The sequence below is a fragment of the Eubalaena glacialis genome, chromosome 2 (genome assembly GCF_028564815.1).
Source record: "Eubalaena glacialis isolate mEubGla1 chromosome 2, mEubGla1.1.hap2.+ XY, whole genome shotgun sequence".
In the NCBI taxonomy this organism is placed as follows: domain Eukaryota; kingdom Metazoa; phylum Chordata; class Mammalia; order Artiodactyla; family Balaenidae; genus Eubalaena; species Eubalaena glacialis.
In genome coordinates this window covers 195,305,846-195,319,935 of record NC_083717.1, presented here as the reverse complement: position 1 = coordinate 195,319,935, position 14,090 = coordinate 195,305,846, and positions in this window count along the sequence as shown.

The following is a 14,090-nucleotide window of genomic DNA, read 5'->3' as shown; positions in this document are numbered from 1 at the left end:
GCAAGAGGCCTCAGAGGAAGGCACACGGTGCCAGAGGCCGTGCGCGGCTAGAAGAAACTCTCAGAGACTCACTACAAGAAAGTTCCCCCGGAGTCACCTGGGAGCCTCCAGGACCACGGTGGGGTGCAAGTCACACGGAGACCCACCTTGCCTGCTTACTGAACTTCAGGGATTCTTAGAAGTGTTTTTCAGAGAACGCACGTCACATACAAAGACAAAACCCCAAGTTGGCCCTGTTCTCTCCAGCAACATTCAAAGCCTGAAGAGCAAATTGCGAGGGTAAGAAAGCTAAACTGAAGAATCCTGCCCCAGCCAAGTTCTCATGCGAGTTTAAAGGCCTCAGGAAAACATTTTGAAACCTAGAAGAACCTGAGAAATAAAGTTCTTTAAAAATGTGAAAGCTGACCTTTAAGACAGCCAATAAAGATGTAATTGAAACAAAGACTGAGTGGGCAGGTGCTGGCGGTGAGCTCGGCCCCCCCCCCCCCCCCCCCCGGTGGGATGCAGATATGACACGTGGCGCGCAGGGGAGGGGAGTGACTTTGCAAGGTGGGCCAGGGCCAGCGAGGAGGTGCCCGCACACTTCACCGTTCAAAGCCCGGCATCGGATGGACGCACACCACCCAAACCCCAGTGACACCCATCTCTCAATGTTTGTTGTAATTTCTAAAAATAATCTTAGCAAAATCTTGTAAACTTGGGGTGAAGAAGCGTTCATCTAATTTCAGCGATCATGTTTTCCCTTAAAATTAAATTTTTAAAAATTTGAAAGGAGAATTCTACACTTATTGGTTTTTTTTTTAAGATTTTTTTTGATCTGGACCATTTTTAAAGTCTTTATTGAATTTGTTAACAATATTGCTTCTGTTTTATGTTTTGGTTTTCTGGCCACAAGGTATGTGGGATCTTAGCTCCCCGACCAGGAATCAAACCCACACCCTCTGCATTGAAAGATGAAGTCTTAACCACTGGACAGCCAGGGAAGTCCCTATTCTGTATTTCCATATATCCTCTCGCCTCTGCCTAGGCCTTTAGAAATATCTGAACAACCTCCACCTAACGTCAACAGCGGTCCTCTCGATGATGAAATTGTGGGCGAGATTTTTAAACTCTATTGTTGGATCGCTGAATAGTGAGCAAGTGTGCTTGTAAAGCCAGTGAAGTCATTTTTTTCAACCGGCAACACTGGGCAGTGACTGTCTGCGGCCCTCGGTAGGGCACGAACTACCCACACCTCCCAGGCGCCCTGCCAGCCCTCGGGGGGGGGGGCGTGCCCTGTGGGCTGGGCTGGGGGGCTCCCCGTTCTGCTTGGGGTGTCCAGAGTGGCCTCTGCTCCTGCTCTGAGCCCACCTGATCCACGAGCACAGGCGGGTGCTAGGGTACAAGGGAGACCACACGGGAGGGTGGCCGTCCTCTCTGCCACAGAAGAACCTAAGCAGACCCCCTGCCCGGGGGGGTGTCCCTGTGAGTCTGGGGAGGTGCATTGCTCCTCCTAGACTTCAGGAAGGGACCTCCCGGTTGGGAAGCAGAGCAAAGGGACACTGCAATGCCCACCGTCAGCAGTGACCGGGGGCAGTGTCCTAACCAGAGTGGTGCTGTCTGACCTGTCTGCTGGGTGACCCCCTCCTCTCATCCGGGTTCCCAGGCCCCCTTAGACCCTCCTCTCTTCCAGGGGCTCCCAGCTGGGTCACTGGTGACGTTGGGACCCGGTCATTCTCAGCTGGGGGCGGGGGGGGGGGCGTCCTCTGCTCTTGGGATGTTGCGCGGGCCCCAGCCTCCAGCCGCTCGATGCCAGAGTGCCCCTCCCTCCGAGATGCCACATCTTCACCCCAAACCTGTGGCCGTGCTGGGTTACGCGGCAAGGGGGGAGTTGAGGTTGCTAACCATGTGGCCTTAAAATACTATCCTGGGGTGTCCAGGCGGCCCATCATCATCACAGGGTCCTTAAAAGCGGAGGAGGAGGCGCTGCGCTGCTGGCTTTGAAGATGGAGGATGGGGCCCCGAGCCAAGGCGTGCGGGCGCCCCGAGGAGCTGGAGAAGGCTGGCGCCCCCAGCAGGAAGGCAGCCCTGCCCATGCCCTGATCTCAGCCCAGCGAGACCCGTTTCAGACTTCTACAGAACTTAGCATCCATGGATTTGTGTGAAGACACTAAGTCTGCGGTAACTTGTTAGGGCAGCGATAGGAAACCAACACACCCAGGGTGACAACAAAACCATCTCCAGCACTGTCACCTGTCCTGGGGCTCCACGCCTTACTGGAGCGGGCCACGGGCTCCACCAGGAGAGCCCCACGACTTCTGCTGATGTGGTGAGGAGTGCTGGGTGGTCCCAGTGGGGGAGACCTGGTGCAGAGGAGAGGCCCTCTCGCAGGACAGAGGGCCGGCCAGCCCAGCATCCTGGACCCACCCCATCCAACTGCGGCCTCATGAGACACCCTAAGTGAGACCAAGAGACCTGGCAGGGTGAGCCCAGTGAGGCCCTGGACATGGAGTCCTTTAAGGTCGCTTGGGGCAGAGAACTCCACAGCACTTGTCACCTCTATCATAACTGTTGGCACTTTAGCATGGGAGGGGATCCTCCTGGCCAGCATGGAGCCTGGCCCAGAGCAGGTTCTGGCCTTTGACACCTACTCCCCACTTCACCAGGGTCCCTGAGAAGGAGGGGGAGGGAGTCGTGGTGTCCCCCAGGGCCCAGCCTAACCCTCACCTCCACCCTTCTCCCCCACGTCTTAGGACACCTCCCCCAGCCCCAGCCTCCACCCCACATCCCTGCGGCCCGCCACTAACCCTAGGGGTCTAGGGATCCTAAGAAAGGCACAGGCCTGGAACAAGATTATACTCAGGGGACCCCAGAGAGAACAGGATGGGGGCCTGGCTGCATGATCTTGGAAGGCTTCCTGGAGGAGGGGCCTGCGCTGAGGCCAGGATGGGCAGGTGGGGTCGCAGCACCTCAGCAGCTGGCTCTGGGAGGGAGGCGGAAACCCGGGCGTTGCCCTCACCCTGGGCCTGGGGGTGGGGGTTGATTACCTCATCTTGCCCAAAGCCCCCCTCCCTCACGGCCACCCACACACGCTGCCCCCAGTCAGCCCCTGACTGTCAGTCACCAAGTCCAGGGGATGGCACCACACCTGCTACCCTCCTTCCACCCCCCCACACGGGCTGGGAGCCTATCATCACCTCCCTTCTTCCCCTTCTCCCACTTCCTCTTCCCCTCCAGCTTGGTCTCCCCAAAATGCAGCCCCATGTCACCCCCAGCCCAGAACCCACCCGCCCACCCCTCAACCTCGGGGCATAGGCAGACACCGTGGCAGGCCAGGGCCAGCTCCTCACAGCTACCCCACCCTGCCTTCTCAGGCCCTGTCCCGCTACAAGCTCCCTGTGCAGAGACGGGTGGCATCACCTCCTCCAGGAAGCCTCCCTCTTTGTTGGGAACCTCCTTGGCTCCCGCAGGCTCTGGGCTTCTCCCCATCACGGCATCACCCCCGAGTTACATGTGCCCCTGTGGGCCTCCTGGAGAGCCAGTGCTCCTGGGCTGGGCGGGCACCAGTACCAAGCAGTTCATGACCAGAACCTCCCTGCTCCTGGAAGATCGCTGGTCCCACCTCACTGCCCCCTGCAGGCAGGCACCCAATTCCCCAAGGGGCTAGGGTCTCCAGCCCAGATCCCTTCCACACAGGCCAGCTAAGGGGCTGTCCATGAACCAGGCCCCGAAGGGGGGACTGCCAAGGCCTCACACCCCTCCCAGGCCGCCCGCAGTGGCTTGTCCCCAGGATGACGGCCCCTGGGGGGTGTGGGCAGCCTCTCCTGGCAGCCCAGAGGGCCATCTTGGAGGGCCACTCTGCCCTGTCCCTCAGGCCCCGCCAGGTGGCCTCTTGGAGATTGGGCTGGGGCAAGTCACCCCAACCGGAGGTGGTCTCCAAGGCCTCAGGGGTGAGTGTTCTGAGGAGAGGGCAGCCAGACGTCCTCCCAGGCCTGTTTTCTCATCCCTGGGCTGGTCATGACTGTCTGGTGGGCACTGGGGAGGGCGCAGGGGCCGTGCGCCCCAGACCTGGCAGGCCGCCTCCCCAGGACCCACAGGAAAGGCACCGAAGGCAGACAGGCGGGGCTGAGTCGTCTCTTAGGAGGGCGGCGACTTCGAGGCCTGGGCCTCCAGAGTCACGTTGCGCCAGAAAGGCGCGCTCCGGACCAGGAAGCCTTGGAAGGCGCTGCCGGACTCGGCGGACCTCGGTGGATGGGGGAAGAGCACGTCCTTGTCCGCGTCCTCGGACACCAGCTGGGCCACGAGCTGCGCGAGGTCCTGCGGGGACGGCGGGGTCAGGGGGCGGGGCGAGCGGGGCGGGGCGGGGCGGGGCGAGCGGGGCGGGGCGGGGCGGGGCAGGACCAGGCCCCCGGCGCACCCCGCCCCGCGCACCCTGTAGGAGAGGGTCGCCCCGGCGAGGCCCGGCCTCTCGCGCCGCCCAGCACGGCCAGCCGCCAGCGCTCGTCTATGCTGACGTTCCGGCGGCGGCTCGGGGGCCTGCTCCCCTGCGGCTCGCACACCTGCGGGGACAGGGCAGCGGTCCGCGCCGGCTGCGCCTGGGCGTCCCGCACCCGCCGACCCTCTGCACCCCCCACGCGGAGGGGGGCGCTTCCAAAGTGCGGCGCGCTCAGCCTCCCCAGTGCCGGCGGGCGGGCAGGTCCTCAGCCTCTGGTCCTGGGGCCTTCCGTGGCCGTGCCCGGCGGCTCGGCCCCTGGGCACCCCGGCCAGCACCTGCCCTGCCTTCCCGTGCACGGGTCGCCCCCCTGCATGCTGGGGGCCATTACCGCGGAGGCCGTGGCCCTCCGGCTGCTGCCCGGTCCTGGCTGGGCAGAGCTGGCCCACACTCGGGGGAGGCCCCAGAACAGGCAGCCAGACTGCGGCCGCCTCAAGAATGGCGGACCCAAAGGTCAGCCTCCTCCCCAGGCCCCTCTAAAATGACCATAAAGAGGCGTAGGGCGAAAAACATCGCTCAGGCGTCCATAGGGACACAGGAACAGGCAGTGAGGCACGGGCGTTTGAGGGCTGTCGGCAGAGGCTGGAAAGCGGTTACTAACTGGGAAAGACCAGAAGCGGGCTGCACCCCTGCAGGCACCCTCCCCGCAGGGAGAACTTCCCAGGTGGGCTGTCCGTGAAAGACCCTCAGAGCCTCTCCTGCTCTGCCCAGCCAGGGAGCCATCCCGCTGCCTCCCTGGGGGAAGCCAGGAGGTCACCCTCTGGAGTGCCTTGGGGGGCAGGGAAGGGTGCCATGCTAAAAATAAAGAGAGGATTAAGACAAACTCAGTCCCCATTCCTCAAAAAGTTAAAAATAGAACTACCATATGATCCAACAATCCCACTTCTGGGTATACATCCAAAGGAATTGAAAGCAAGTCTCAAAGAGATATTTCTGTACTCATGTTCATAGCAGCATTATCCACCGTAGCCAAGAAGTGGCTGCAACCCAAATGTCCATCAACGGATGAATGAATAAGCCTAATGTGGTCCATCCACACAATGGAATATTATCCAGCCTTAAAAAGGAAGGACATTCTGGCACAGGCTGCAATATGTGTAGTGAAATAAGCCAGTCACAGAAAACACAAACATTGTTTAGTCCAGGGATCCCCGGCTGCCCCCCACCCCCGCCAACCAGGCTGCGCAGCAGGAGGTGAGCGGCAGGTGAGCGAGCGAAGCTTCATTTGCCGCTCCCCATCGCTCTCATTACCGCCTGAGCCATCCCCCCGCCGGCCCCACCGTCTCGGTGGAGAAATTGTCTTCCATGAAACCAGTACCTGTGCCAAAAAGGCTGGGGACTGCTGTCTTAGCCCACTCATACGAGTTACCTAGGGTCATCAGATCTGTAGAGTCAGAACATGGAATGATGGCTGCCAGGGCTGGGCGAGGGCGAGGTGCTGCTTAATGCGGACGGAGTTTCAGGTTTGCAAGATGGAAAAGTTCTGGAGATGGGTTTCACAACAATGCAAATATACTTAACACTACTGAACCGTACACTTCAAAATGGTTAGGATGGCCCAAAAAAAAAAAGTGGATACCTGGACCCAGAAACACGCACAGAAGGAAGATGATGTGAGAAGACACAGGGAGAAGATGGCTGTCTACAAGCCAAGGAGAGAGGCCTGGAAGAGACCCTTCCCTCGCAGCCCTCAGAGGGAACCAGCCCTGCTGACACTTTCATTTTGAACTTCTTGCCTCCAGACTGCGAGACGATACATTTCTGTTGTTTAAGCCAAAGAAAGTGAAGCCCCCAGCCCCTCTTCCCACTCTGCACCAAGAACAGTGGCAGCCTGGCTAAGCTCCCCTTCTGCGCAGGAGAGGGGAGGGGTCCTTTCTGGGGAGAAAGGCCAGCCCCAGAGAAGAGGCCTACAGACACTAAGAGTGGGGGGTGCCCAATGCAGAGCAACCCAAACCTGCCCGATTACCCCACAAAGAGCGTGACCACTGGTGAGGCTGCCCCTGGCACACGGAGCCTTCAGCCAGCCCTGCGTGCCCCACTCTTCAGTGTCGACCAAGAGCGGCCCCCGCCCCCAATCTGAGAACGTCTCCAGTGTGAAACACAGAGGCCAAACCACCAACCCGGGCAGAAGAAACTCAGAGGACAGGGAGCTCTTACAGGGAGCAGAAGAAAGCAGGCCACCTCCCCCCGTAACTGTTGTTCTCCTAGATTCAATGTACCTATGAAACAAGAAGAGGATGATGTGAAAAAGGGCTGTTCAGAGAACAGGGATGAGCTCTTTCAAGTTAAAAATATGATGTCAGAATTAAAACTTCTATAGAAGGTGCTGGGGTAGACTGTTGACCCTAGTTCGTCACTCCCTTCCTGTCATCAAATCCTACACCTCCCCTTTAACATGTGACGTCACGCCGGTTCCCACTAGAGTATATTTTCCTGCCTCACTGATGTTGGGCAGGTCCACAGGATGCTGACAGAGCACATGCATTGCCAGTGTGGTCTGAGTGGGCCTTCTGAGATTCTGTGTCCACACGAGCACAGGGTTTCCTGGGAAGACCTCTGAGGGTAAGAGGCATGGAAGACACACAACCTGCGAGCAGAAAAACAAAAGTTTGCTGTTGTGAATCATGGAAATTTTGGAGTTGTTTGTCACAGAGCATCATTACAGCAAATGCTAATAATAGAAGGGCTGGCAGCAAAGCCCAAAAAGCCAAGGTAACAAAATATGAGAAAATGGGAGAGTCAATCACATAGGTCCAACATCCAACTAATAGAGTTTTCAGAAAGAGACAGAACAGAGAAGATGAACACACACACACACACACACACACACACACACACACACACGCACACCACGAAGGGAACAAGGCTCCAGATTGAAGGGGCTCACACAGGACCAAGAAAGGGAACAGACTGGCACCAGAGGACAGTGTGGTGATATTTCAGAACCAGGGCAAGAGGAGAAAGAGGCTGACTTCCAGAGACTAAAAAGCAGGGCACATACAAAGGATGAGAAGTCCGCAGGGTCCAGGGCATCAAGCAACCCCACTGGAAGCTGGAAGGCAATGGAACAACGGCCTAAAAAGCCTGAAAGAAAATTATTTGCCACCGAGAATTTTCACCCAACCAAAGTATCAGTCGAGTGTGCAGGCAGAATAAAGATATTTTCAGAACTTTAAAGTCTCAGGACATTGAGTACCTTCAGGGCCTTCTGAGGAGCTGCGAGATGAGGGGCTCCAGCAGACAAGGGAGGAGCCGGCAGGAGGGACACCCAGGGCCCAGGAACTGGGGTCCCGGCCAGGAGCGGCAGGGAGGGTCCCTGGGTGAGGCAGGTACAGGGTGACACAGAGGCAGGGGCGGTGGAACCCCCGGACCTGAGGGGTCGGGTCGTTTGCGAGCCGAGTGTCACAGTTTCTCTAGAAAGTTTGGGAAAGAATCAATAATCAGTGCACAGAAAATGAAGAAGAAGGGGCAGGAGGGCGCGATTATCACCTCCAGGGAAAAAGAGAAGCGGTCCGAGAAGAGAAACCTCGTCATTTTGAGGGAAACGTCCCCACATTCAGCTGTGGGCAGGCTTCCAGGGGTCACTGGAGAGCAGACGTTCGCAGCAGGTTGAGGTAAAAGGATGGGCCAACTCCAGGTCCGGGGAGGGGGAGGTGTCTTCGGGGCGGGTGCGGCCCCCAGTCCCTGTGGGGGAGCCGGCAGATGCGGGCAGCTGGGCCATGACCCACAGGGCCAGGCAGGGCTGCTGTTCTCAATTATGCGCCCGCGAGTGGTAATAAAACTGGCATAAAATTTTGCAAAGAGATCGAAGCAATTAAGTAGAGTGACCTAACAGAGAGCACGCACAGGGGACCCCCATTCTCACCAGCAAGAGGAACCATCGTGCACACTGGCCGGGCTCCAGGCCACGGGCAGAAAAGACCCCCCGTGGGCCCGACTGGACACCAGAACAAGGTGCTTCTGTGGGCGCGGACGCAGGAGTGGAAGGGAAACCCGGTCCCCGGGAGGAGCCGGGGGGACTCCCACCAGCCAAGAGGGTGGCCAAAGCTGCCCTCTGAAGACACACGATAGCTTTAAAGGCTGGAAAATTAGAAAACAGCCCTGGAATGAGGGACAAAGCAAACAATTCAAGAAGCTAGGAAAACAGCAACAAAAGCAGTTCACTGAAAGTTTAAAGACCGAATTCGGAAAGACTGGTGAATAAATTCAAACGAAAAAAATAGTGTCCAATGATCACAAACTGGTTCTTTGAAAAACCAGTAAAACAGAACTACGGTTTCCCTTGCGTCCTCACCGACTCCACACAGATCTGTCTTTATCATCTTTTTTCCTTTTCTTAATTTTAGTTTTATTGAGTGTCGTCGATTTCCAATGCTGTGTTAGTTTCAGGTGCACAGCAAAAAGTGATTCCGTTACACACATGTTCATTCTTCTTCATGTAGGTTATCACAGAGTACTGAGTAGACTTCCCTGTGCTATACAGTAGGTCCTTGTTGGTTATCTACCTTGTATATAGTAGTGTGTGTATGTTCACCCCAAGCTCCTGATTTATCCCTGCCCCCAACACGTTTCCCCTTTGGTAACCATATAAATGAACTTATTTACAAAACAGAAACAGACTTACAGACATTGAAAACAGAAACAATCTTCCTGGAGCACCAATCACTTCCTTGTTCAAAACCATTCCCTGGCTTTGTTCACACTCTCCCTGGAGTTCTTTGCCCACTTGCCATGTCATCCCCCTCTTGGGCCCTCATCAGGCTAACTTCTACTCATCCTTTAAGACTCTGGAAGCACTTCTTTGCTCTCCACTCTGCTGCCAGGCTCTACCAGATAGCCCCACTATCCCACTCCCCTTTGTATGCGTGTACCGTAGCACTCACTGCCTTAATTGTAACTGTGCCTGCCTCCCTAACAGGGCTGAGGACTTCCTGGGAACAGAGGTATATTTTATCCCAGTCACCCAGCAGAACTCCTAGCCCATACTAGCTACTTAGAAACTTTAATTAATTCATGTTTTCTCTGGGTCCAGAAATGTCATTGATCTACAGCAGAACACAGTCATGACGCAGCCACCTAAATCTGTTCAGTGAAGCAAAGCAGAGGTGGGCTGAGATGCAAGCCCAGTGCCCCAGACAGATGCCAGAGTCTTTGTTGGACACTGGTTTCTGCATGTGGCAAATACTAAGTTGGGTCAAGTTGATGCTAACAAACTGAGGCAGAGCCATTCTGACAGCCATTTCTGTTTCCAAGTGAACGTTGCATACAGGAGATGCTACATTAAGGTAATTATTTTACACAAAATGTAATCAATTTCCCTGTGTTGCTTTCTCTCCAGCAAATGATTCTGCATAAAGCAAAGTTTAATGTTTTGGCCTGGCTAAGAGGCTTTATCTTGGATGGAAAAAGAAGTGCTCCAGAAACCTTGCCAGAAATTTCCAAATATCACTGAGTCTTCAAATATTGCACTACGCTGATCAGTTTTCGTTGACTTCCACATACAGCGTTGACTCAATTCCTTTGCAAATCACTCCATTCTTTAGACCTCATTTTCTCCATCTGCTGGTGTTGGAGGGTCTCCTGCAGAGGCGGGGTGCGCTGTGTCTCACCGTGAGGACGAGGACACCGGCAGCGGAAGCCCCGGGGAGCCGTCCCTGGCGTGAGCCCTGCGAGAGTCCGCCATTAGCCCCACCAAACAGCCCGGGTCTGTCTTTGTCATTTTTGCCAATCTTTTCACATTTAGCACCCATTTCGTTTCTCCGTTATGAACTGTAAGTCCATAGACTTAACACACTTTTCTGCTCAGTTTTAAAAACTGTTTTCTCTTTGCTCTGAAGCATCTCTCCACAGATTCCGGTTGGTAAACATTTGTATGTTCTAAATATTACAAGTATTTTCTTCCAGAGTGTCCTGTAACACTTTTGTGTCTTTGATTGTACTAGCCTTTAAAAACGGCAGTCAGATTTGTCAGGATTTTCCTTTATGGATTTGGCCAAAAATGGGCATTTCCCAACTGGATTCTAAACACTGCCACATTCTCCCTGTGCTTCTGTGGTTTGGTTTTAATGTTTAGCACGTGCGCGCATGTGTGCGCGATGAGTGGTGGGGATCTACTTTACGATCTTCTAAATGGATAGCCAGTCACCCCAATACCATTCATTGAAAAGTCTGTTTCCCACTGCTCTGCAGAACCTCGGAAATGAAATTCGCAGATTTAAACCAGGGTCCATTTCTGGACTGTTTGTGCAGGTCATAAGTCTTCTTGCCGACTTCTGCCCCAGCACCACACGACATGCCCTGCTCTTCTTTTTTAAAACTCTTGCGTGGGGACTTCCCTGGCGGTCCACTGGCTAAGACTCCACGCTCCCAATGCAGGGGGCCTGGGTTCAATCCCTGGTCAGGGAACTAGATCCCACATGCTGCAACTAATGATCCCTCGTGCCACAACTAATGATCCTGCGTGCCGCAACGAAGATCCCGAGTGCCACAACTAAGACCCGGCACAGCCAAAATACATAAATAAATAAATATTAAAAAAAAAAAAAACTCTTGCATAGCTTCTTTTGCTAGTAAAAAATTTTAAAATCTCTAATTTTTCAAATTATGTTGTTCCTCTGCAGTAATACACTGTTTTCTTTTGCCCACACCGCATGGGTACCCCGCCTCCTGCTCCTTTCCCTGGAGGGCGCCCACCAGGCCGCCTTGCTGTGTGTGGAGGGGCGTCCACCCGCCCTGACCCCAGGGCCCACGGGACGCTGGCGGCGTCTGGCAGCTGAGCACCGCTGAACTAATGCCAGACTGTTGACAGTAGGCCTCCTCCCACTTGTGGGAATGTTCCACCCTTCTCTCCGCAGCCTTCCATGTGCGTGTCGAGGGCTTGGGTGGTTTGCAACCCACTCTGACAACAGCTGCCGTTAACCTGAGTTAACCGACACTGCTAATTCCCCTTCTGCCGCATCTCCTGCTTTGTTGGTCTTGCCTATTTTAGGGTCTTTCTCTGTCTTCTTCTGGCTCGATCAGGTGTTGTTTCTAGCCCACTCCCCCCCCCCCACTTGTTCAGAGGCAGTTCTCTTCCTAGTCTTGTGGTGTAATCAAAACCCACCAAGCCCACCTGAGCCTGAGGTTGACAACCATCTCCACTGGCTTCTCAACCAGCGCTGGGGATCTAGAACACTGACTCGCCAGCCACTAGAGGCAGCCACGATCTCCAGCCTTCTTCAAGCTTCCGGATGACTGCAGCTCTGCCTGGCGTCTTGGAATAACCTCACGAGAGACCCCAAGCCAGAGCCACACAGCTAAGCAGCTCCCAAATTCCTGACCTATAGAAACTGGGACAAAAATATTTATTATTGTTCTAAGCTGCTGAATTCTGGAGACTTTTGTTATGCACTAACAGATAACTAATACACTGCCAGAAACGCTGTGTACCTTTAAGATAAAATTTCAAGATTCATGAAAAACATTTTTTTTTTCTAATTAGGATTGCCCTGAATTATTTATTTTGGGAAAATCTGGCAGGTTTAAAACATTAAATCTTCCCACCCAATAATATGATACAACTTTCCCTTAGGAATTCTCTGCCATTTGTCACATTTTATAGTGTTCTTCACATAGGCATCAAACGAGAACAGATTTATTTCTAGGACATCGTAGTTTCTGTTGCTAAAGTGAATGGATCCTTTCTGCTACTACATTTCCTGGTTGGTTATTTTTAGTGCATTGGAAACTGTTAAGTTTTGAATGGTGATCATATATCCAACCTTCCTCTTTCATTAGTGGTCTTTTATTTTAATTGTCCTGCGTGGATTTTCTAGGTAGACAGTATGCTAGCTACAGATGGTGACTGCTTCAGGTATTCATGGTTCACTTCATTCTCCTGACTTCTGCGCAGGCTCCACGTGCTGTCTCATCGTCACGGTGATGCCCTGCCTGCTGCTTGACGCTTCAGGAAACACATCCACTGCGGGCCCTGGATGCTCCCCTTCGCCAGGTTACAGAAGTGTCCATTTCTTCCAACCTTATTAAGAATCGACAGGTATTGTTTTTTATTTTTTTAATTTTATTTTTTATTTATTTATTTTTGGCTGCCTTGGGTCTTCGTTGCGGTGCGCGGGCTTCTTATTACGGTGGCTTCTCTTGTTGCGGAGCACGGGCTCTAGGCGCACGGGCTTCAGTAGTTGTGGCACGAGGACTCAGTAGTTGCGGCTCGCGGGCTTAGCTGCTCCGCGGCATGTGGGATCTTCCCGGACCAGGGCTCAAGCCTGTGTCCCCTGCGTTGGCAGGCGGGTTCTTAACCACTGCGCCACCAGGGAAGTCCCCCCCTCAATGTATGTTCATCAAGCACCTGTGACGTGCCGTGCACCCTCCTGGCGCTGGGGACAGAGCTGTGAGGAACAGAGGCCCTGCTGTCCTGGACGGGGTTACCCTTCGTGGTCGTGCAGTTTGCTGCTTGGTTCGATTAACTTCCTGCGCGTTCAGGACTTTTCAACCTGTGCTCCAGTTAGATGGCGCATCCTCTCCTTTCCTTTTCTCTTTCCCCTCCTCCTCACCCAGCACTGGTGTCAGGGTGATACTCTGGGCAGCGGGAACCTCGTTGATGGGGAGGACTTGTTTCTTAGCTGCTTGGGGACGCCTACCCACAAATCCTTCATTAGGGAAGACCCAGGCCCACTTTAGAATCTCCTTTGTTATCAGTCTTTTCAGGTTTTTGAAAATCAATTTGTAACACGGATTCCGATCATCACGGTTCGGGGTCCTTGCTTTGCTCCTCACGTGGCGAGACTGCACAGTGAAGGCCTCCCGCCGTCTGTGGGCGCTGGCCCTGGGGGCTCGGGTCCCACTGGCCTCAGCTGTGTTTGGGGCACTCCTAGGTCACCCCAGGCGAGGGGAGGGCTGTGCCCACCACGGAGGAGTCCCTGCAGCCAGCCCCCGGGCCTGCACACAAGGCCCCGTCCGTGGAAGGGCTGTCCCACCCCAGCCCGGCCTTAGGCACAGTTTAGTTTAAAACTAATGGTAACCACATCAGAAAAACGCAAAGGAAAATACATGAAAAAACCCAGGAATCCACTACCCAAAATGAACAATGCCGTACTTGCTTCCGATCTTTTCCCCCAAGAAATAAAACATATTGATATGGTCTCGTGCAAGGTTCCTCTCTCCACCCCCAGTGAGGGAGGTGAGCTGGGAGCCCGGGTTTGCTTCCCGCTTTCCGGTCCTGCCACCAGCAGATGTGGCCACAAACCACGCGAGGCACCAGGCTGGTCTCTGACGCAGGTAACCGGAGCCACGGGGTGCGGAGTCTCTTCCGCGTGCTTCTCCCTTAAGCTGCTTCTGAGGCATTTCCCCGTGGACTTGCAGGGGCTAGGCCACCAACTGCCACTGCTGTGCTGCCCTCACCTGAACCAACAGCCCCGACTACCTCACCACCCCCACTGTGGGGACAGCAGGCTGGACACGTGGGCTCCTGTGGGGCAGCTGGCGTCTCGCCTTCTCCAGGCGCTGCCTGGGGCCGCCCCAGAGCTCCCACCAGCAGGGGTGCTGGCTCCGCGCCCCGCATCTTGGCCAGAACTCTGGCCTCTCATGCTTTTGTCAATTGAACTTCATTTATTTCCCTGACATC